The sequence below is a fragment of the Arachis ipaensis genome, chromosome B6 (assembly GCF_059453495.1).
Source record: "Arachis ipaensis isolate K30076 ecotype BB chromosome B6, ASM5945349v1, whole genome shotgun sequence".
NCBI classification, from domain to species: domain Eukaryota; kingdom Viridiplantae; phylum Streptophyta; class Magnoliopsida; order Fabales; family Fabaceae; genus Arachis; species Arachis ipaensis.
In genome coordinates, this window is record NC_142441.1 from 41,311,654 (window position 1) to 41,333,355 (window position 21,702).

General features: G+C 39.7%; 1 non-coding gene across 1 annotated transcript; it reads right to left on the bottom strand.

The window, feature by feature from the left end:
* Positions 1-13,457: 13,457 nt before the first annotated feature.
* LOC148555282 (small nucleolar RNA R71) lies at positions 13,458-13,565 on the bottom strand. Its single transcript, XR_015887293.1, has one exon. It is a non-coding gene; the product is annotated as a small nucleolar RNA R71 (small nucleolar RNA).
* Positions 13,566-21,702: the final 8,137 nt, after the last annotated feature.

Genomic DNA, 21,702 nt, shown 5'->3' on the forward strand with positions numbered 1-21,702 from the left:
ATCTCCAAGATTCCTTGTTGAGGCATGGCGTAACCATGAGGCAGATTGCCAGCTCTTTGGCAACTGTCACAGTTACGTACAAACTCTCGGGAATCTTTATAGAGTGTGGGCCAATAGAAGCCACATTGGAGGACCTTGGTGGCTGTTCGCTCACCTCCGAAATGGCCTCCATATTGTGATCCATGGCAATGCCATAGTATCCTCTGTGCTTCTTCTCTAGGCACACACCTACGGATTATTCCGTCTACACATCTCTTAAAGAGATAGGGTTCATCCCACAAGTAGTACTTTGCATCAGTAATTAATTTCTTCTTTTGTATCCTGTTGTACTCCTTGGGTATGAATCTTGCAGCTTTATAGTTTGCAATATCGGCAAACCATGGTGTTTCCTGAATGGCAAATAAATGCTCATCCGGAAAAGTCTCAGAGATCTCAAGAGAGGAGAGGGGCGTCCCTTCTACTGGCTCTATCCGGGACAGATGATCAGCCACTTGGTTCTCTGTCCCTTTTCTGTCTCTTATTTCTATATCAAACTCTTGCAGAAGCAACACCCATCTGATGATCCTGGGTTTTGAATCCTGCTTTGTGAGTAGATATTTAAGAGCAGCATGATCAGTATACACAATCACTTTTGATCCTACTAAGTATGATCTGAACTTTTTCTGTGGTTGTGTAATTTTTCTGGGCATTATTTAAAACGCGACTAGCATAATAAATGACATGCAGAAGCTTGTCATGCCTCTATCCCAATACTGCACCAATGGCGTGATCACTGGCATCACACATTAGCTCAAATGGTAACGTCCAGTCTGGTGCAGAAATGACTGGTGCTGTAACCAGCTTAGCTTTCAGCGTTTCAAACACCTGCAGGCACTCTGTGTCAAACACAAATGGCCTGTCTGCAGCTAGCAGATTGCTTAGAGGTTTTGCAATTTTTGAAAAATCCTTTATAAACCTCCTATAGAATCCTGCATGCCCCAGAAAGCTTCTGATTGCCATAACATTGGCAGGTGGTGGTAATTTTTCAATTACCTCTATTTTTGCTTGATCTACCTCTATTCCCTTGTTTGAGATTTTATGCCCAAGGACAATCCCCTCAGTCACCATGAAGTGACATTTTTCCCAGTTTAAAACTAGGTTGGTCTCTTGGCATCTTTTCAGAACAAGTTTCAGGTGATCAAGACAAGAGCTGAATGAGTCTCCATATACTGAGAAGTCATCCATGAAGACTTCCAGAAATTTTTCCACCATATCAGAGAAAATAGAGAGCATGCATCTCTGGAAGGTTGCAGGCGCATTACATAGCCCAAATGGCATCCTTCTATAAGCAAACACTCCAGATGGACATGTGAATGCTGTTTTCTCTTGATTCTGGGGATCTACTGCAATCTGGTTATAGCCTGAGTAGCCATCCAAAAAGCAGTAATAATCATGACCTGCTAGTCTTTCTAGCATCTGGTCTATGAATGGTAAAGGAAAATGATCCTTTCTGGTGGCTGTATTGAGCCTTCTGTAGTCAATACACATGCGCCACCCTGTAACTGTTCTTGTAGGAACCAGTTCATTTTTTTCATTATGAATTACTGTCATGCCTCCCTTTTTTGGGACGACTTGGACAGGGCTCACCCAGGGGCTATCAGAAATAGGATAAATAATCCCAGCCTCTAGTAGTTTGGTGACCTCTTTCTGCACCACTTCTTTCATGGCTGGATTTAGCCGCCTCTGTGGTTGAACCACTGGTTTGGCATTATCCTCCAATAAGATTTTGTGCATGCATCTAGCTGGGCTTATGCCCTTAAGGTCACCTATGGACCACCCAAGAGCTGTCTTGTGTGTCCTTAGCACTTGAATCAGTGCTTCCTCTTCCTGTGAATTTAAGGCAGAGCTTATGATCACTGGAAAAGTGTCACCTTCTCCCAGAAATGCATATTTCAAGGATGGTGGTAGTGGCTTGAGCTCGGGTTTAGGAGGTTTTTCTTCTTCCAGAAGAAATTTCAGAGGCTCTTTCATGTCCTCTGAATCCTCTAAATCAGGCTGAACATCTTTAAAGATGTTTTCCAACTCTGATTCAAGACTCTCAGCCATGTTGATCTCTTCTACCAAAGAGTCGATAAGATCAACTTTCATGCAGTCTTTTGATGTGTCTGGATGCTGCATGGCCTTGACAGCATTCAACTTGAATTCATCATCATTGACTCTCAGGGTTATTTCCTCCTGTTGGACGTCAATGAGGGATCGTCCAGTTGCTAGGAAGGGTCTTCCTAGAATGAGAGTAGCACTCTTGTGCTCCTCCATTTCCAGCACAACAAAGTCAGTGGGAAAGGCGAATGGCCCAACTCTGACAATCATGTCTTCAATCACGCCTGATGGGTATTTAGTGGAACCATCAGCAAGTTGGAGACATATCCGGGTTAGTTTAACTTCTTCAGTTAAGCCAAGCTTTCTGATAGTGGATGCAGGTATTAGGTTGATGCTTGCCCCAAGATCGCATAAAGCTGTCTTGGTGCAATTACCTTCTAATATGCATGGTATCAGAAAACTCCCAGGGTCTTTAAGCTTTTCAGGAAAGCTTTTCAGAATGACTGCACTGCATTCTTCAGTGAGGAGAACTCTTTCTGTTTCTCTCCAATCCTTTTTATGACTCAAGATCTCTTTCATGAACTTGGCATAAGAAGATATTTGCTCAAGTGCTTCTGCAAATGGAATCTTTATATCAAGAGTCCTGAGATAATCTGCAAAGCGAGCAAATTGCTTATCCTGCTCCTCTTTCCGGAGTTTTTGAGGATAAGGTATCTTGGCTTTATATTCTTCAACCTTAGTTGCTGTAGATTTACTGCCTACAGAAGTGGTTGAAGAAGCCTTTTTAGAGGGGTTGTTATCAGCATTTGTGTGTGTCTGATTCCTCACTGGCAATTGAGTGCCAGGGTTAGAAACTGGAGTGACGTGAGATGCCAACTCATTGTCTGTTCCTGGCGTCTGAACGCCAGAACTGTGCCCATTTTGGGCGTTCAGCGCCAGGTCTTGCCCATTTTGGGCGTTCAACGCCAGATTCTTGCCTATTTCTGGCGTTGAACGCCAATCCTGCCTTGTTTCTGGCGTTGAACGCCAGTCCTGAGCATGGTCTGGGCGTTCAGCGCCAGCTTTCCACCAATTTTCTGGCGTTTTAGTTCCAGAATTATTTTTCCCTGGGCTCTTACTGTCCTCAGGTGAATTTTGGGTGGTTTGCTCATTTCTTAGCTTTTTGCTGCCTTGAGGTGGGGTATTTAATGTTTTCCCACTTCTTAGTTGAACTGCTTGGCATTCTTCTGTTATTGCCTTGACAACTGCTGCTTTGTTTGCTTCAACTGTTCGTCCATATGTATATTAGCCATCCTTGTCTCTTGTAGTCTATCTTTGAATTCGGCTAACTGCTTTGTTAGAAAGTCCAATTGCTGATTGAATTCAGATCTTGTTTTACAGGACTGAGTTCAGCAGTTGCTGTTTTAACCTCTTCTTTCATGGAAGGGTCACTGCTTAGGTACAGATGCTGATTCTTGGCAACTGTATCAATGAGCTCTTGAGCCTCTTCGATTGTCTTTCTCATGTGGATAGATAAACCAGCTGAGTAATCTAGAGACATTTGAGCTCCTTCAGCAAGCCCATAATAGAATATGTCTAACTGAACCCACTCTGAAAACATTTCAGAGGGGCATTTTCGTAGCATCTCTCTATATCTCTCCCAGGCATCATAAAGAGATTCATTATCTCCTTGTTTAAAGCCTTGGATGTCCAGCCTTAGCTGTGTCATCCGTTTTGGGGGAAAGTATTGATTCAGAAATTTTTCTGTCAGCTGTTTCCATGTCCTTATGCTGGCCTTAGGTTGGTTATTCAACCACCTCTTAGCTTGATCTTTTACAGCAAATGGAAATAGTAATAGTCTGTAGACATCCTGATCTATTTCTTTATCATGTACTGTGTCAGCAATCTGTAGAAACTATGCCAGAAACTCTGTAGGTTCTTCCTGTGGAAGACCGGAATACTGGCAACTTTGCTGCACCATGATAATGAGCTGAGGATTCAACTCAAAGCTACTGACTCCAATGGAGGGTATGCAGATACTACTCCCATATGAAGCAGTAGAGGGGTTAGAATATGACCCCAGAGTCCTCCTGGACTGTTCATTTCCGCTTAGGTCCATGATGGAGCAAGGGAGATGATATAAAAATTATTTTTATTTATTTATTTATTTATTTATTTCGAAATCAAAATAAATCAAAATAAAATAAATAAAAATGAGTGAAAGATTTTCGAAAAAGTGAGGAGAGAGAAAGTGGTTAAGAGATTTTGAAAAGGATATGATGATTTTTGAAAAAGGTTTTAAATTTTGAAATAAAAATCTGAATTTTAGAAATAGATTTCGAAAAAGATGCTTTAAAATAGAGAGAAAAGATATTTTTGAATTTTAAGAAGAGAGAGAAAAACAATAAGATAGCACAAGATTTAAAATTTTTAGATCTAATGCTCCTTGTTTTCGAAAATTTTTGGAGGAAAAACACCAAGGAACACCAAACTTAAAAAATTTTAAGATCAAGACACAAGGAAAACTCAAGAACACTTTGAAGATTCACAAGACACAAAAACACAAAGGAAGAACACCAAACTTAAAATTTTTAGAAAACCAGAATAAATTTTCGAAAATTTTAAGGAGAATCAACAAGAAAACACCAAACTTAAAGTTTGGCACAGGATTTAATAGAGAAATTATTTTTGAAAACTATTTTAAAAAGAAAATAAGGATTCTAAAATTTTAACACGACAATAATAAGAGACTCTAAACAAAAAAGAAATTTTTCCTAATCTAAGCAACAAAATAAACCGTCAGTTGTTCAAACACGAACAATCCCCGGCAACGGCGCCAAAAACTTGGTGCACGAATTGTGAATTACACTTTTCACAACTCGTACCACTGACCAGCAAGTGCACTGGGTCGTCCAAGTAATACCTCATGTGAGTAAGGGTCGAATCCCACGGAGATTGTTGGCTTGAAGCAATCTATGGTTATCTTGTAAATCTTAGTCAGGAAGTCAATTATGTTTATCAATTGAATTGCGAATAAACAAGAGAGCATGGATTAAAGGTTACTTGTTATGCAGTAATGGAGAATATGTTAGAGTTTTGGAGATGCTTTGTCTTCTGAATCTCTGCTTTCCTCTGTCTTCTGATTCATGTACGCACGTCCTCCTATGGCAAGCTGTATGTGGGGGTTCACCGTCGTCAATGGCAACATCCCATCCTCTCAGTGAAGAATATGCTCACATGCTCTGTCACAGCACGGCTAATCATCTGTCGGTTCTCGATCATATTGGAATAGGATTCTTCGTCCTTTTGCGTCTGTCACTAACGCCCAGCACTCGCGAGTTTGAAGCTCGTCACGGTCATTCAATTATTGAATCCTACTCGGAATACCACAGACAAGGTTTAGACTTTCCGGATTCTCATGAATGCCGCCATCAGTTCTAGCTTATACCACGAAGATTCTGATTAAGAGATCTAAGAGATACTCATTCAATCGGATATAGAACGGAGGTGGTTGTCAGGCATACGTTCATGGTTTGAGGGAGGTGATGAGTGTCACAGATCATCACCTCCATCACAGTTAAGCGCGAATGAACATCTTAGATAGGAACAAGCATGTTTGAATGGAAAACAGAAATACTTGCATTAATCCATCGAGACACAGCAGAGCTCCTCACCCCCAACAATGGGGTTTAGAGACTCATACCATCAAAGAGTACAAAGTTTTGATCTAAAATGTCATGAGATACAAAATAAGACTCTAAAAGTTGTTTAAATACTAAACTAGTAGCATAGGTTTACAGAAAATGAGTAAACTATAGCAGATGGTATAGAGATCCACTTCTGGGGCCCACTTGGTGTGTGCTGGGGCTGAGATTTAGGAAATTCACATGCATAAGGCCATTTTGGGCGTTCAACGCCAGGTTTGGATCCATTTCTGGCGTTGAACTCCAAATTATAATCCTTTTCTGGCGCTGGACGCTAGAATTGGGCAGAGAACTGGCGTTGAATGCCAGTTTACGTCATCTATCCTTGATCAAAGTATGGACTATTATATATTGCTGGAAATTCCTGGATGTCTACTTTCCAACGCAATTGGAAGCACGCCATTTCGAGTTCTGTAGCTCCAGAAAATCTACTTTGAGTGTAGGGAGGTCAGAATCCAACAGAATCAGCAGTCTTTTTTCAGCCTGAATCAGATTTTTGCTCAGCTCCCTCAATTTCAGCCAGAAAAATACCTGAAATTACAGAAAAACACACAACTCATAGTAAAGTCCAGAAATATGAATTTTTCCTAAAAACTAATGAAAATAAACTAAAAACTAACTAAAACATACTAAAAACTATATGAAATTAACCCCAAAAAGCGTATAAAATATCCGCTCATCATTATGCCACACTTATGCCACACTTGTGCCCACACCTACGCGTTCGTGCACTGCGCGCGTCCGCGCCGGTTGCCAACTGACTCAAGCACGCGTCTGTGCAAGGTGCGCGTCCGTACGCCTGCGCCACACACCAACTTTGGTACAAAACCCAGATACTCATGCCAACTTTGTGCCAGTGCTGTGCCAGGGGCACAACTGACCTCGCGCGTGCGCGCCACTGAAGTGCACGCGTCTCTTGCCGAATTCTCACCAATGCGCCAGCGCACTGTGCGCGCGCACGCCGGTTGCGAGAACCAGTTTTAAAGCTGCGCGCCCTGTCTTTCTCACCCCCCCTTTTTTTCTTATTTCTTTCTTCTTCTTTCTCCATAACCCCCTTCTCTTCTTCTTCTTCCACCTCACCGTCTCCTATTTCTTTCCGGCGACAACCACCTCTTCCGGTGGCACTACATCTCTCCTATTTCTTTCTCATTTTCACAAAAGAAAATTCAACCTTGTTCTTTTACACTTCTCAAGGTTCTACTTCTTCCATATCTTTTCTTTCACTCTCTTTGTATTATTTCTTCTTCTAGTTAGATTCTTCTTGTTGCTTTACTTAGTTGCTCTTTTAGTTGCATGATGATATTCCTTACTTTTTGTTTGCTTACTTTTCCTTTTCCTTATTTTTCCATAGATGTTGAATTTGAGTTTGATTTGCTTTAATAGATCTTTTGTCATTCTTTTTTCTTATCTTTGCAAATATGTGATGTTTATGTGATGATTGATGTTTCATTTTGGGCTTCAAATTAGTTGAGTATCTCATACTTGCTCTTTGATTGATAATTGCATGCCAAGTGTTCGAGAAATGCATGAATGCCATTTTGGTTTCTTTTAATAATGTACTTTCGATTGGGTGCTTCTCCTCATTCACTTATTGTCTTCTATACACATTGAGTCCACTTTGCTTGATAATTAGATACTCATTGAACATGACTTGCTCTTTGTTATGGATGCTTGAGATTACTCCTCTCATGCCATTGCATGCTTTACTTCCTCTTGCATCCCATGCTAAGTGTTGTGACCCATGTCTTTATGATTACTTTGTTGCAAGATTTCTTTCGGGCACTATCCTTCACTTGCATGTTTTTATTAAAATGATTCTTTGGGTTTAATATTTTCTTATTTCCCTTCCTTTCTCAAGATGGCCACCAAGAAAGGCAAGGAGAAAGCTTCGAGAAAACCGGCCACAAAGAGGGCACCCCAAAGATCAACTTCTAAGGCGCACTCTTCATTGGGAGCCAGACCCCTATCTAAGAAGGCAAAGACACCCGCTCCTATTGATGAGAATGAAAAGAGAAAACAGGCAAAAGATTCTTCAAGGTTCCCCAACCGCTTCTGTGAACTTATGCTCCCCTCCATAGCTATACGGAACTATCATCCTGAGTATCTACTTGCTCCATCGGACAAGGTTGCTCCTTATATTCTACCCCGCATTGAACAGAGAGGATGGGAGTTTCTTTTGAGAAAACTAAGGGAGATCAACCTCTCTTGGGTGGAAGAATTCTACACTAACTACCATCTTCCCTCTTTTCAATCGGTATACATGCGCTGGAAGCAAGTATCAGTTTTAAAAGAGGCTATTCAGAAAGTGCTTAATGTCCTCCCGGTACCAAGTGACATGGATGGCTACCAAGAAGTCTTACGTTAGTGAGAGAAGTTTGGATTTGATTGGGACTCGATCCTCCGAGTCATTACTAAACCAGAGGCATTTTGGATCCATGGTTGACTCCGAATGAGGCCCAAGTGCATTGACGGTCGCTTTCTCACTGTGGAAGCTAGAGCTTGGGCCCAGATCCTATCTCACTACGTGCTACCTAGCACCCACAAGTCGTCCTTCACGGCGGACCTCGCCTTGCTTGTTTGGTGTGTTCTCACGGAGAGGCCGGTGAACATTCTGTTTCTTGTCAAGCAAGCGATGAGTCAAGTCTACGCCCGGGGTAATTTGCCATTTCCAGCATTGGTATCTGATTTAGTTGCTGCTGAGGGTATTCCTTGGGATACCAAGGACAGAAAGATTATAGTTCCGGCTAAGGGCGACATGGTCCCAAGCGGAAAATACTTACATCTTTCCATGAACAACCCAAGCCTTGACATAGCCCTTCCATCTACTATTCCTTCCACCTCATCATCACCACCACGGCAAAGATCCACACATCAAAGGATAGAAGATCTACACCGGAAGATTGATAGATATGAGCGACGCAATCAACGCCGATATACTTACATCAAGAAGCTTCTGCATTGTGTTACCCCTAGCATGGAGGAACCTGAAATATTCACATCTACCTCAAACCCAAGTGATGGGAGCTCTGAAGGAGAGGATAGTGAGGATTCCGGCCCCGACCGCCCTTTGCGCGTTGTTTGTAGCACGGAGGACCATGCTAAATTCTAAGTGTGGGGATGTCGTTCGACCGATCTCCATGGGTAACAATCTCTTCTTTCAATACCCATGGATTTATCTTTTGCTTAGTAGTTAGTACATTGCATGTGTAGTTAGTATTTCTTGTAAATACTCCTTGCATGATAGTTAGTTTCTATAGAGTTGCTTGGTTGAAATAATAACTTCTTTCCCAAGAAACTGTGTTCTAGGATACCCTACCAAATTTTTGAAAAATTTTTCTGCAGTAAACTTGCTTTAAGAATGTATTTTGGAACATAGTGATTGAGCTAAGAATACAAGTGATGAGCGGATAATTTATACGCTTTTTGACATTGTTTTTAGTATGTTTTTAGTAGGATCTAGTTACTTTTAGGGATGTTTTTATTAGTTTTTATGTTAAATTCACATTTCTGGACTTTACTATGAGTTTGTGTGTTTTTCTGTGATTTCAGGTATTTTCTGGCTGAAATTGAGGGACTTGAGCAGAAATCAGATTCAGAGGTTGAAAAAGGACTGCTGATGCTGTTGGATTCTGACCTCCCTGCACTCAAAGTGGATTTTCTGGAGCTACAGAACTCGAAATGGCGCGCTTCCAATTGCGTTGGAAAGTAGACATCCAGGGCTTTCCAGCAATGTATAATAGTTCATACTTTAGCCAAGAATTGACGACGTAAACTGGCGTTCAACGCCAGCCTTCTGCCCAAATCTGGCGTCCAGCGCCAGAAAAGGATCCAAAACCAGAGTTGAACGCCCAAACTGGCACAGAAACTGGCGTTCAACTCCACAAATGGCCTCTGCACGTGCTACACTTAAGCTCAGCCCAAACACACACCAAGTGGGCCCCGGAAGTGGATTTATGCATCAATTACTTACTCATGTAAACCCTAGTAGCTAGTTTATTATAAATAGGACCTTTTACTATTGTATTAGGCATCTTTGGTCTCAGTTTTATTCTATTGTTCATCTTAGGAGACTATTGATCTCGTTTAGGGGGCTGGCCATCTCGGCCATGCCTGGACCTTCACTTATGTATTTTCATACGGTAGAGTTTCTACACTCCATAGATTAAGGTGTGGAGCTCTGCTGTTCCTCAAAGATTAATGCAAATTACTACTGTTTTCTATTCAATTCTTCTTATTTCGCTTCTAAGATATCCATTCGCATCCAAGAACGTGATGAAGGTGATGATTATGTGTGACGCTCATCATCCTTCCCCCTTATGAACGCGTGCCTGACAAACACTTCTGTTCTACATAAATTAAGCTAGAATGAGTATCTCTTAGATCTCCTAACCAGAATCTTCGTGGCGTAAGCTAGAATGATGGCGGCATTCAAGAGAATCCGGAAGGTCTAAACCTTGTCTGTGGTATTCCGAGTAGGATTCAATGATTGAATGACTGTGATGAGCCCTGAACTCGCGATTGCAGGGCGTTAGTGACAGACGCAAAAGGATAGTAAATCCTATTCCAGCATGATCGAGAACCGACAGATGAATAGCCGTGTCGTGACAGGGTGCGTGAGCAGATTATTCACTGAGAGGATAAGATGAAGCCATTGACAAAGGTGATGCCTCCAGACGATTAGCCGTGCCGTGACAGGGCATTGGATCATTTTCCCGAGAGATGACCGAAAGTAGCCATTGACAGTGGTGATGTATCACATAAAGCCAGCCATGGAAAGGAGTAAGACTGATTGGATGAAGATAGCAGGAAAGCAGAGGTTCAGAAGAACGAAAAGCATCTCCATTCGCTTATCTGAAATTCCTGCCAATGAATCTACATAAGTATCTCTATCCCTTTTATTGTTAATTTTAAATCTAATAAAGTATCATGTTTAAATCCGCCTAACTGAGATTTGCAAGGTGACCATAGCTTGCTTCATACCAACAATCTCCGTGGGATTCGACCCTTACTCACGTAAGGTATTACTTGGACGACCCAGTGCACTTGCTGGTTAGTTGTATCGAAGTTGTGACAATTATGTATTAAGATCAAAGCACCAAGTTTTTGGCGCCGTTGCCGGGGATTGTTTGAGTTTGGACAACTGACGGTTCATCTTGTTGCTCAGATTAGGTAATTTTCTTTGTATTTTCTTTTCAAAAATTTTTCAAAAATATTTCTAAAATTTTCTCATCTATTTTCGAAAAAAATAAAAATGTTTTCAAAAATAAATTATTCTATGGCTTCAAAATTTTTAAGAATGAATTCTAGTGTTTCATGAAATATGTTGAATCATATCTGGCTGTAAAGCCATACCCAAACTACTTTGGGATTGGTATTCAACTAATCACTCCAGCCCATGTAATTATATGTTGCATCCTGGCTGGCGGTAAAGCCATGTCTAAATTCATTTGGACTGAGGCTTGCAATTGGTTATCAAGAGCAAGCTAGTTGGAGCTAATCCACCTGCTACTGTTCCTGATCTACCCGCTGTTGATCCACGATCACCTGCTGAAGCTTGGCTGGCCATAGGCCATGTCTAGTGTTTTGGACTGGAGCTTTCATTGAAAGCTTGGCTGGCTAGTGAGCCATGTCTAATTCCTGGACTGAAGCTTTAGACTAACATGGCAAGATTCCTGGAATTCATATTAAAAATTTTGGAATCTTTATTTTTTCTTTTTTCATATAATTTTCGAAAAATATAAATAAAAATCCAAAAAAATTAGAAAATCATAAAAATAAAAAATATTTTCTGTTTCTTGTTTGAGTCTTGAGTCATGTTATAAGTTTGGTGTAAACTGCATATGCATCTAGCATTTTTTGAAAATATCATGCATTCATAGTGTTCTTCATGATCTTCAAGTTGTTCTTGGTAAGTCTTCTTGTTTGATCTTGATGATTCTTTGTTTTGTGTCTTTTCATGTTTATCATATGCATTCTTGAATTCTTAGTGCGTAAGCATTAAAGAATTCTAAGTTTGGTGTCTTGCATGTTTTCTTTGCATTAAAAATTTTTTCAAAAATGTGTCTATGATGTTCATCTTGACATTCAAAGTGTTCTTGGTGTTCATCTTGACATTCATAGCATTCTTGCATGCATCACATATTTTGATCTAAAAATTTCATGCATTGCACCTTTTTAGTGTTTTTCTCTCTTGCATCATAAAAATTCAAAAATAAAAAAAAATATCTTTCCCTTTTTCTCTCATCAAATTCGAAAATTTGAGTTGACTTTTTCAAAAATTTTTAAAAAAATCAAATTGTTTCTCATGAGTCAAATCAAATTTTCAATTTGAAAATCTTATCTTTTTCAAAATCTTTTTCAAAAATCAAATCTTTTTCAAAATTCTTAGTTATTTTCGAAAATTCCAAAAATATTTTTCAAAAATCTTTTTCTTATTTTTGTATTAAATTTTCGAAAATAACATAAACAATTAATGTTTTGATTCAAAAATTTCAAGTTTGTTACTTACTTGTTAAGAAAGATTCAAACTTTAAGTTCTAGAATCATATCTTGTGATTTCTTGTGAATCAAGTCATTAATTGGGATTTTAAAAATCAAATCTTTTTCAAAACTAATTTCTATCATATCTTTTTAAAAAAATATCTTCTTATCTTATCTTTTTCAAAAAAATATCTTTTCAAAAATATCTTTTCTAACTTCCTAACTTCTTATCTTTTCAAAAATTTGTTTCAACTAACTAACTAACTTTTTGTTTGTTTCTTAACTTTTTCAAAACCACCTAACTAACTCTCTCTCTCTCATTTTTCGAAAATATCTCTCCCTTTTTCAAAAATTTCTTTTTAATTAACTAATTATTTTTATTTTTTATTTTTGAATTCAAAAATTTTCGAAAAATACTAACTAATTTTCAAAAACCAATTTTCAAAAATCACTAACTCTTTTTCAAAATAATTTTCGAAAATTATTCCCCCCCCCCATCTCATTCTATTTATTCATTCATGTCCTAACATCTCATCTCACATTCCAATCCTCATAGTTGTGTTTCTTCCTTTACATCACATCCTTTATCTCCCCCTCTTCTTCTACTTACAAAGGGATCCCTATACTGTGGTATAAAGGATCTCTATTATTATTATCATTTTTCTGGCCATTCTTCCTTGTCATATGAGCAGGAGCAAGGATAAGAACATTCTTGTGGAAGCAGATCCAGAACCTGAAAGAACTCTGAAGAGAAAATTAAGAGAAGCTAAAATACAACAATCCAGAGATAACCTTTCAGAAATTTTTGAACAGGCAGAGGAGATGGCAGGCGAAAATAATAATGAAAGGAGGATGCTTGGTGACTTTACTGCACCTAATTCCAATTTACATGGAAGAAGCATCTCCATTCCTGCCATTGGAGCAAACAACTTTGAGCTGAAACCTCAATTAGTTTCTCTGATGCAGCAGAACTGCAAGTTTCATGGACTTCCATCTGAAGATCCTTTTCAGTTCTTAACTGAATTCTTGCAGATATGTGATACTGTTAAGACTAATGGAGTAAATCCTGAAGTCTACAGGCTCATGCTTTTCCCTTTTGCTGTAAGAGACAGAGCTAGATTATGGTTGGATTCTCAACCCAAAGACAGCCTGAACTCTTGGGATAAGCTGGTCACGGCTTTCTTAGCCAAGTACTTTCCTCCTCAAAAGCTGAGCAAGCTTAGAGCTGATGTTCAAACCTTCAGACAGAAAGAAGGTGAATCCCTCTATGAAGCTTGGGAAAGATACAAACAGTTGACCAAAAAGTGTCCTTCTGACATGCTTTCAGAATGGACCATCCTGGATATATTCTATGATGGTTTATCTGAGCTATCAAAGATGTCACTGGATACCTCTGTAGGTGGATCCATTCACCTAAAGAAAATGCCTGCAGAAGCTCAAGAACTCATTGACATGGTTGCTAATAACCAGTTCATGTACACTTCTGAAAGGAATCCTGTGAGTAATGGGACGCCTATGAAGAAGGGAGTTCTTGAGGTTGATACTCTGAATGCCATATTGGCTCAGAATAAAATATTGACTCAGCAAGTCAATATGATTTCTCAGAGTCTGCATGGAATGCAAGCTGCATCCAACAGTACTCAAGAGGCATCTTCTGAAGAAGAAGCCTATGATCCTGAGAACCCTGCAATAGCAGAGGTAAATTACTTAGGTGAACCTTATGGAAACACCTATAACTCAACATGGAGAAATCATCCAAATTTCTCATGGAAGGATCAAAAGCCTCAACAAGGCTTTAATAATGGTGGAAGAAACAGGTTTAGCAATAGCAAGCCTTTTCCATCATCAACTCAGCAACAGACAGAGAACTCTGAACAAAATGCTTCTAATTTAGCAAATCTAGTCTCTGATCTATCTAAGGCCACTGTAAGTTTCATGAATGAAACAAGGTCTTCCATTAGAAATCTGGAAGCACAAGTGGGCCAGCTGAGTAAAAGGATCACTGAAATCCCTCCTAGTACTCTCCCAAGCAATACAGAAGAGAATCCAAAAGGAGAGTGCAAGGCCATTGACATAAGCGCCATGGCCGAACCTATGAGGAGAGGAGAGGACGTGAATCCCAAGGGGGAAGACCTCCTGGGACGTCCAGTGATCAATAAGGAGCTTCCCTCTGGGGAACCAAGGGACTCTGAGGCTCATCTAGAGACCATAGAGCTTCCATTGAACCTCCTTATGCCCTTCATGAGCTCTGATGAGTATTCCTCTTCTGAAGAGAATGAGGATGTCACTGAAGAGCAAACTGCCAAGTTTCTTGGTGCAATCATGAAGCTGAATGCCAAATTATTTGGCATTAATACTTGGGAAGTTGAACCTCCCTTGTTCATCAATGAACTAAGTGATCTGGATCAACTGACATTGCCTCAGAAGAGACAGGATCCTGGAAAGTTCATATTACCTTGTACCATAGGCACTATGATCTTTAAAGCTCTGTGTGACCTTGGTTCAGGAGTAAACCTCATGCCCCTCTCTGTGATAGAGAAACTGGGAATCTATGGGGTGCAAGCTGCTAAAATCTCACTAGAGATGGCAGACAGCTCAAGAAGACAGGCTTATGGACAAGTAGAAGATGTATTAGTAAAGGTTGAGGGCCTTTACATACCTACTGATTTCATAGTCCTGGATACTGGAAAGGAAGAGGATGAATCCATCATCCTAGGAAGACCTTTCCTGGCCACAGCAAGAGCTGTGATTGATGTTGACAGAGGTGAAATATTCCTTCAATGGAATGAGAACTCCCTTGTATTCAAAACTCAAGGATCTCCCTCTGCAACCATGGGGAGGAAGCAGGAAAAGCTTCTCTCCAAGCAGAGTCAACCAGAGCCCCCACAGTCAAACTCTAAGTTTGGTGTTGGGAGGCCACAACCAAACTCTAAGTTTGGTGTTGAACTCCCATATCCAAACTCTAAGTTTGGTGTTGGAGAGTCTCAACAAAGCTCTGCACATCTGTGAGGCTCCATGAGAGCCCACTGTCAAGCTATTGACATTAAAGAAGCGCTTGTTGGGAGGCAACCCAATGTGTATCTAATTCTTATTTTTCATGTTTTCTTAGGTTCATGATCATGTGGAGTCACAAAATAAATATAAAAATTGAAAACGGAATCAAAAACAGCAGAAGAAAAATCACACCCTGGAGGAGCATCTGTCTGGCGTTCAAACGCCAGAACAGAGCATAGTTCTGGCACTGAACGCCCAGAACAAGCATGGTTCTGGCGTTCAACGCCAGAAATGGCAGCAAAGGGGCGTTGAACGCCCAAAATGGGCACCAACCTGGCGTTGAACGCCCAGAGTTGTGTGCAAGGGCATTTTGCATGCCTAAATTGGTGCAGGGATGTAAATGCCTTGACACCCCAAGATCTGTGGACCCCACAGGATCCCCACCTACCTTCACTCACTCTCTTCTCTCTTCTCAATCATCCTCTATTCCCAATAAACACTCATCCCTTCTGTCTTCCATTTACCACTCACACCCATACAACCACTACCTTCAAAATTCAACATCTCACTCCCATCCATCTCCTCCATATCTTCTTCTTATTCTTCAGTCTTTCTTCTTTTGCTCGAGGGTGAGCAACATTCTAAGTTTGGTGTGGTAAAAGCATAGCTTTTTTTGTTTTTTCCATAACCATTGATGGCACCTAAGGCCAGAGAAACCTCGAGAAAGAAGAAAGGGAAGACAAAAGCTTCCATCAAGGGTCTATAGCTCAGTGGTAGAACATTTGACTGCAAATCAAGAGATCCCTGAGATACCTCAGGGGATACATTTTCTTCCACACAATTATTGGAAGCAACTAAGGGTGGAACTTCAAGAGCACTCCATCATCCTTCATGAAATCAGAGAAGATCTAAAAGCAATGAAGGAGGAGCAGCAAAGACAAGGAAGAGACATAGAAGAGCTCAAGGACATCACTAAGGTGGACTCATTCCTTGTTCTTACTTTCTCTGTTTTTCGTTTTCTATGTTATGTGCTTATCTATGTTTGTGTCTTCATTACATGATCATTAGTAGTAGTGACTTTGTCCTAAAGTTATAAATGTCCTATGAATCCATCACCTCTCTTAAATGAAAAATGTTTTAATTCAAAAGAACAAGAAGTACATGAGTTTCGAATTTATCCTTGAACTTAGCTTAATTATATTGATGTGGTGACAATGCTTCTTGTTTTCTGAATGTATGCTTGAACAGTGCATATGTCTTTTGAAGTTGTTGTTTAAGAATGTTAAATATGTTGGCTCTTGAAAGAATGATGACTAGGAGACATGTTATTTGATAATCTGAAAAATCATAAAAATGATTCTTGAAGCAAGAAAAAAGCAGCAAAGAACAAAGCTTGCAGAAAAAAAAAAAGGGGCGAAAGAAAAATAGAAAAAAAATAGAAAGAAAAAGAAAAAGCAAGCAGAAAAAGCCAATAACCCTTAAAACCAAAAGGCAAGGGGCAAATAAAAAGGATCCCAAGGCTTTGAGCATCAGTGGATAGGAGGGCCTAAAGGAATAAAATCCTGGTCTAAGCGGCTAAACCAAGCTGTCCCTAACCATGTGCTTGTGGCGTGTAGGTGTCAAGTGAAAACTTGAGACTGAGCGGCTAAAGTCAAGGTCCAAAGCAAAAAAAGAGTGTGCTTAAGAACCCTGGACACCTCTAATTGGGGACTCTAGCAAAGCTGAGTCACAACCTGAAAAGGTTCACCCAATTATGTGTCTGTGGCATTTATGTATCCGGTAGTAATACTGGAAAACAAAGTGCTTAGGGCCACGGCCAAGACTCATAAAGAAGTTGTGTTCAAGAATCATCATACTGAACTAGGAGAATCAATAACACTATCTGAACTCTGAGTTCCTATAGATGCCAATCATTCTGAACCTCAATGGATAAAGTGAGATGCCAAAACTATTTAAGAGGCAAAAAGCTATAAGTCCCGCTCATATGATTGAAGCTATGTTTCATTGATAGTTTGGAATTTATAGTATATTCTCTTCTTTTTATCCTATTTGATTTTCAGTTGCTTGGGGACAAGCAACAATTTAAGTTTGGTGTTGTGATGAGCGGATAATTTATACGCTTTTTGACATTGTTTTTAGTATGTTTTTAGTAGGATCTAGTTACTTTTAGGGATGTTTTTATTAGTTATTATGTTAAATTCACATTTCTGGACTTTACTATGAGTTTGTGTGTTTTTCTGTGATTTCAGGTATTTTCTGGCTGAAATTGAGGGACTTGAGCAGAAATCAGATTCAGAGGTTGAAAAAGGATTGCTGATGCTGTTGGATTCTGACCTCCCTGCACTCAAAGTGGATTTTCTGGAGCTACAGAACTCGAAATGGCGCGCTTCCAATTGCGTTGGAAAGTAGACATCCAGGGCTTTCCAGCAATGTATAATAGTTCATACTTTAGCCAAGAATTGACGACGTAAACTGGCGTTCAACGCCAGCCTTCTGCCCAAATCTGGCGTCCAGCGCCAGAAAAGGATCCAAAACCAGAGTTGAACGCCCAAACTGGCACAGAAACTGGCGTTCAACTCCACAAATGGCCTCTGCACGTGCTACACTTAAGCTCAGCCCAAACACACACCAAGTGGGCCCCGGAAGTGGATTTATGCATCAATTACTTACTCATGTAAACCCTAGTAGCTAGTTTATTATAAATAGGACCTTTTACTATTGTATTAGGCATCTTTGGTCTCAGTTTTATTCTATTGTTCATCTTAGGAGACTATTGATCTCGTTTAGGGGGCTGGCCATCTCGGCCATGCCTGGACCTTCACTTATGTATTTTCATACGGTAGAGTTTCTACACTCCATAGATTAAGGTGTGGAGCTCTGCTGTTCCTCAAAGATTAATGCAAATTACTACTGTTTTCTATTCAATTCTTCTTATTTCGCTTCTAAGATATCCATTCGCATCCAAGAATGTGATGAAGGTGATGATTATGTGTGACGCTCATCATCCTTCCCCCTTATGAACGCGTGCCTGACAAACACTTCTGTTCTACATGAATTAAGCTAGAATGAGTATCTCTTAGATCTCCTAACCAGAATCTTCGTGGCGTAAGCTAGAATGATGGCGGAATTCAAGAGAATCCGGAAGGTCTAAACCTTGTCTGTGGTATTCCGAGTAGGATTCAATGATTGAATGACTGTGACGAGCCCCGAACTCGCGATTGCAGGGCGTTAGTGACAGACGCAAAAGGATAGTAAATCCTATTCCAGCATGATCGAGAACCGACAGATGAATAGCCGTGCCGTGACAGGGTGCGTGAGCAGATTATTCACTGAGAGGATAAGATGAAGCCATTGACAAAGGTGATGCCTCCAGACGATTAGCCGTGCCGTGACAGGGCATTGGATCATTTTCCCGAGAGATGACCGAAAGTAGCCATTGACAGTGGTGATGTATCACATAAAGCCAGCCATGGAAAGGAGTAAGACTGATTGGATGAAGATAGTAGGAAAGCAGAGGTTCAGAGGAACGAAAAGCATCTCCATTCGCTTATCTGAAATTCCTGCCAATGAATCTACATAAGTATCTCTATCCCTTTTATTGTTTATTTTAAATCTAATAAAGTATCATGTTTAAATCCGCCTGACTGAGATTTGCAAGGTGACCATAGCTTGCTTCATACCAACAATCTCCGTGGGATTCGACCCTTACTCACGTAAGGTATTACTTGGACGACCCAGTGCACTTGCTGGTTAGTTGTATCGAAGTTGTGACAATTATGTATTAAGATCAAAGCACCAAGCTTTGGAGCCATTACCAGGGATTGTTTGAGCCTGGACATCACAATTTCGTACACCAACAAGCATGTAAGTTTTGAGCCTATTGCATGGTTACATCTTCTAACCATTATTTCCCATTCTTGTGTGCATATCTCTCTTTATGATTGCAATCCTTGTTTTGTCTAATTCTTTATTTCCATTACTTGTGTATGAATGCATTTACATGATTGAGGCCATCATTTCAATAGTCACTTTTTCCAAATGTCTTTAACCCTTTTATCTACCATTGCTAACCAATTTTGAGCCTATGATAAACCCTTTTTGTTCTTAAATAGAGCACATCAACAACCCTAAGCGAAAAACCATGAATGTCCCTAAATTTGGATCCTTGATTAGCTTAGATAAGTTAGGATGTGTATCATTCAATTAGGAGGGTATACTTGGGAAATTTGGGTAGATATAGAGGTGTGTAATTGTAGTGTAATTGAAAATTCTAGGATTTGGGAACATGCTCATGTATTGAATGATTGAACCATATGCATTGAAACTTTTGTACATAAAGCCCCAAAGGAAAAAGGGGACCGACAAAAAAAAACAAATAAAGCAATAAAAGGGGACAAAGAAACCCCAAGACAAAGTAGTAAAAACAATGCATATGGGATGTGAATTGAAAAGAATGCATGAGTATGAAAAAAAGTGAAACTCAAGGGTAGCTAGGTAATGTATTATAGTTGTATAGGTTGTTCTATGTGTCTAGTGGGATCCTAGGTTAATCAAAGACTCAAATTTTAAGCTCACTTGACCATACACATCCTTACCTTCACCCTAGCCCCGTTACAACCCATGAATAAGACCTCATGATACTTGTAAGCATGCATTAAGTAATTGTTGATTGTTAGATAAAAGAAAAATCTTGGAAAGCATGATTAGGAGAGGATTGAGTGACAAACCCTATACACTTGAGCGAATAGAGCGGATATACTTCCAGTGAGGGTTCGATGCTCAACTCCTTGTTCCCGGCTTTCACAAGCGTTCATCTAGCAAGTTATATGCACTCCTTAGTGATGTTCAATTTGGTAGGATTCATGAACTACATATTATTTTCACCTTATATGTTCACATGTGTTCTTGGAGGATAGATTTACCCTTGACAATGTAGGTAGATGATTTTACATTAGTTACATACATTTACTTAGGTAGTTTGCATTTCATAAACCCTTTCTTACCATGATCTTTGGTCTTTTTATTTTAAGCATGAGGACGTGTTTGGTTTAAGTGTGGGGAGATTTGATAAACCCCAATTTTGTGGTTTATATTGTGTAGAATTTAGGGGATTTTGTCAATATTTTCTGCACTTATTCACAAGAAATGTATGGTTTTGTGTTTCCTTTCTAATATTGTTCCATGATGAAAAGCATGCTTATTTTGCCTTAAAATTTCCATATTTTAATTCTCTTCTATTTCTATTCGATGCCGTGATATATTTGTTGAGTGATTTTAGGAATTATAGGGTAGGAATGGCCTAAAAGAGAGAAAGAATGCATGCACAAGAGGAAGGAACATGAAGATTCGGATTTTGAGAAATTCAGCATTGGCGCGCATGCGCACTCCACGCGCACGTGTGGATGAGGATAGCTAGAAGTGGCGCGCAAGGATGGACGCATCCGCGTGGATCAGAGAATTCCAATCGACGCGCACGCGTGGATCACAAAAGCAATCGACGCGCACGCACGCATGGCGTGCACGCGCGGAAAGCTACACGTGACCTCATTAAAGAAAATCGTGCATGGCGATTTCTGAGGCTCATCAAGCCCAAATTCAAGCTGTTTCTGCATGAAAAAGACCCAAGGATGCTAGGGGAAAGGGGGGATCAATCATTTTACACTAGACACAATTTTTAGCTAGTTTTTTTTGGTTCTTTGTTCTTCTAGAGAGAGAAACCCTTGTTCCTCTCTAGATCTAGCTTTAATTTGATCTTCCCATGTTGAATTGTGAATTGAATCTTGTTGATTACTAGTTTTAATTGTTCAATTTGACTTCCTTAGTATAATCTTGCTTAGATTTTGTGATAGTTTTATGAATTCTTGTCAATTGTCATTTTATACCCATTTCATGAATGTTGTAAATCTTGATTTGTTGATGTTACATTGATGATTTCTATGATTAATTGTGTTGTTTGAGTGATTGTATATTGATAATTGTTAGTGGGTACTTGTTGATTTCAATTTAATTGCAATTTGGAACATGTCTTTTGTTAATGCTTACCAAGTGTTTGATGAATTGTTTACCTTGATTATGGAGTAGTTCTCTTTACTCTTGGCCTAGGCTAAGGGAATTGGGTAAACTTGAGTCATTTGGGTCTAACAGATTTGACGATTTGGGAGCCCTTAGTGGTCAATTTGATAGCCATTGACGCTAACCTTCTATTAAGTCAATTAGTAGTGAGGTTAGAACTTATGGGTTGATGTTGACCAAACCATTTGACGTACTTCAAGTATAGAAGTAGACTTAATGAGTTTGGTTCCTCATAATTGTCAAGATATGGTTATTAGACAAGGATGGTGACCCCAATTTCCATGCCTAGCCAAGAGTTGCTTTTATCATTCGTATTTAAAAACTCAAATTCTTGATTATTTGTCTTAGTTATAATTACTTGTTTAGTTTAAAATAGAATCATATTGGATGTTAC